Raw genomic sequence first — 4,045 nt, forward strand, 5'->3', positions numbered from 1 at the left:
TAAAATGCGCCGTAAACAAAAATCTTGGCGCCATTATAGTGTTTCAGAAACACTATACAGGGTGTTTTTTCGGGAGCTTTAGTTAAACGATTCTGGGAAAGTAAAATAGGTAGGTTTTTAAAAATTTGTATGTAGGAGTTACTCCGAAGGCCGAAACGATGTAAAATATTTTCAAAATGGACGCACTTCCGGAAATAACTTTGGAAAACTCTAAGTTAGACCCTCCACTTTTTAAAAATTTTTTATGGCTTAACCGTAATGGCGCTAGCTTTAATTCAAGTGGCGCAATTGAGCTCATAACCAGATGTATCAAGTGGCACAAATACCGGTAGCAAAATGCGTTATGGGGGATTTCGTTCACTTGCCCCCCCCCCTCCAATATATTTAAGGATAACCAAAAAACAATAATGGCGCAAAGATATCTTTTTACGGCGCATTTCAGCGCATACCTGAGAGTACAATTTCGTATGAAAAGGTGTTAAAAAAAAGTAACTTTAAAAAACGTTAAGTTGGCCCCCCCACTTTTTGAAAATTTGTCACGGCTTAACCGTAATGGCGCTAGTTTTAATTCAAGTGGCGCAATTGAGCGCATAACCAAATGTATCAGGTGACCTAGTTACAAGGGACAAAATACGTACTGGGGGGGGCTACGTTCACTTGCCCCCCCCCCCAATGTTTTTTCGGATTTCTAAAAAACGATAATGGCGCAAGAGTTATTATCGGTGGCGCATATGAGCGCATAACGAGCGCATTCATTTCAAAATAATACGACTATCAAATCTCTCAGTGGGGGGGCCAAGTTAACGGACCCTGGGGAGCAACGATCTTCAAGAAACGTTTTTCCCATTGCCTATGTTCGGTTTTGAAATATTCACTCGATAGAAATTCAAACAAATTCAAATTAATTCAGGGCAGTTCAGAATAATTCACATTAATTCAAATTAATTCACGTTATTTCAAATTAATTCACGTTAATTCAAATTAATTCACCTTAAATAAAATTAATTCACGTTAATTCAAGTTCCATGGCTTAACATGATTTTTCTCATTGGATTTATTGCCGAATTTTTGATAAAATAATGAGAAATACAACTGAAAATGTACTAATGTGTATATCATTAGATGCGAAAAAAATCATCTTACGATTGGTGTTATTATGAACCCTCTAAGTTAATATGGGGAGCAACGATCTTCAAAAAACGATTTTTCCATTGCCTATGTTCGGTTTTCAAATATTAACCCGGTAGAAATGCAATCAAATTCAAATTAATTCAGGTCAGTTCAGAATAATTCACGTTAATTCAAATTAATTCATGTTAATTCAAATTAATTCACGTTAATTCGAATTAATTCACGTTAATTCAAGTTCCATGGCTTAACGTGATTTTTCTAACTGGATTTATTGCCGAATTTTTCGTAAAATAATGTGAATTACAACTAAAAATGTACCAATTTGTATATCATTAGATGAGAAAAGATCATGTTTCGATTGGTGTCATTATGAACCCTCCAACCGGGGGAGCACCGATCTGCAAAAAACGTTTTTTCCATGTTAATTGCCTATGTTCGGTTTTGAAATATTCACTCGGCAGAAATGCAAACAAATTCAAATTAATTCAGGTCAGTTCAGAATAATTTACGTTAATTCAAATTAATTCGCGTTAATTCAAATTAATTCACGTTAATTCAAATTAATTCACGTTAATTCAAATTGATTTACGTTATTTCCAATTAATTCACGTTAATTCAAATTAATTCACGTTAAATAAAATTAATTAACGTTAATTCAAGTTCCATGGCTTTACATGATTTTTGTAATTGGATTTATTGCCGAATTTTTGATAAAATAATGAGAATTACAACTGAAAATGTACTATTTTCCCATGTTAATTGCCTATGTTGGGGTTTGAAATATTCACCCGGTGGAAATGCAAACAAATTCACATTAATTCAGGTTATTTAAGAATAATTCACGTTAATTCAAGTTCCATGGCTTAACATAATTGGCTTTATTGTCGAATATTTGATAAAATAATGAGAAATACAACTGAAAAATGTACTAATTTGTATATCATTAGATGAGAAGAAATCATCTTCCGATTGGTGTCATTACGAACCCTCTAAGTTAATATGGGGAGCAACAATCTTCAAAAAAACGTTTTTTCCGTTGCCTATGTTCGGTTTTGAAATATTCACCCGGTAGAAATGCAAACAAATTCAAATTAATTCAGGTCAGTTCAGAATAATTTACATTAATTCAAATTGGTTCACGTTAATTCAAATTAATTCGCGTTAATTCAAATTAATTCGCGTTAATTCAAATTAATTCACGTTAATTCAAATTGATTTACGTTATTTCCAATTAATTCACGTTAATTCAAATTAATTCACGTTAAATAAAATTAATTAACGTTAATTCAAGTTCCATGGCTTTACATGATTTTTGTAATTGGATTTATTGCCGAATTTTTGATAAAATAATGAGAATTACAACTGAAAATGTACTATTTTCCCATGTTAATTGCCTATGTTGGGGTTTGAAATATTCACCCGGTGGAAATGCAAACAAATTCACATTAATTCAGGTTATTTAAGAATAATTCACGTTAATTCAAGTTCCATGGCTTAACATAATTGGCTTTATTGTCGAATATTTGATAAAATAATGAGAAATACAACTGAAAAATGTACTAATTTGTATATCATTAGATGAGAAGAAATCATCTTCCGATTGGTGTCATTACGAACCCTCTAAGTTAATATGGGGAGCAACAATCTTCAAAAAAACGTTTTTCCCATTGCTTATGTTCGGTTTTGAAATAATCACCCGGTAGAAATGCAAACAAATTCAAATTAATTCAGGTCAGTTCAGAATAATTTACGTTAATTCAAATTAATTCGCGTTAATTCAAATTAATTCACGTTAATTCAAATTAATTCACGTTAATTCAAATTGATTTACGTTATTTCCAATTAATTCACGTTAATTCAAATTAATTCACGTTAAATAAAATTAATTAACGTTAATTCAAGTTCCATGGCTTTACATGATTTTTGTAATTGGATTTATTGCCGAATTTTTGATAAAATAATGAGAATTACAACTGAAAATGTACTATTTTCCCATGTTAATTGCCTATGTTGGGGTTTGAAATATTCACCCGGTGGAAATGCAAACAAATTCACATTAATTCAGGTTATTTAAGAATAATTCACGTTAATTCAAGTTCCATGGCTTAACATAATTGGCTTTATTGTCGAATATTTGATAAAATAATGAGAAATACAACTGAAAAATGTACTAATTTGTATATCATTAGATGAGAAGAAATCATCTTCCGATTGGTGTCATTACGAACCCTCTAAGTTAATATGGGGAGCAACGATCTTCAAAAAACGTTTTTCCCATTGCTTATGTTCGGTTTTGAAATAATCACCCGGTAGAAATGCAAACAAATTCAAATTAATTCAGGTCAGTTCAGAATAATTTACGTTAATTCAAATTAATTCGCGTTAATTCAAATTAATTCACGTTAATTCAAATTAATTCACGTTAATTCAAATTGATTTACGTTATTTCCAATTAATTCACGTTAATTCAAATTAATTCACGTTAAATAAAATTAATTAACGTTAATTCAAGTTCCATGGCTTTACATGATTTTTGTAATTGGATTTATTGCCGAATTTTTGATAAAATAATGAGAATTACAACTGAAAATGTACTATTTTCCCATGTTAATTGCCTATGTTTGGGGTTTGAAAATATTCACACGGTGGAAAATGCAACAAAATTCACAATTAAATATTCAGGTTATTTAAAGAATAATCACGTTAAGTTCAAGTTCGCATGGCTTAACAATATTGGCTTAATTGTCGAATATTTGATCAAAATAATGAGAATACCAACTGAAAAATGTACTAATTTGTATATCATTAGATGGAAGAATATCTTCCGATTGGGTGTCAGTGTCAGTAACCCTCTAAGTTAATATGGGGAGCAACGATCTTCAAAAAACGTTTTTCCCATTGCTTATGTTCGGTT

Source organism: Photinus pyralis, unplaced genomic scaffold (assembly GCF_008802855.1).
Source record: "Photinus pyralis isolate 1611_PpyrPB1 unplaced genomic scaffold, Ppyr1.3 Ppyr1.4_LG10, whole genome shotgun sequence".
Taxonomy (NCBI): domain Eukaryota; kingdom Metazoa; phylum Arthropoda; class Insecta; order Coleoptera; family Lampyridae; genus Photinus; species Photinus pyralis.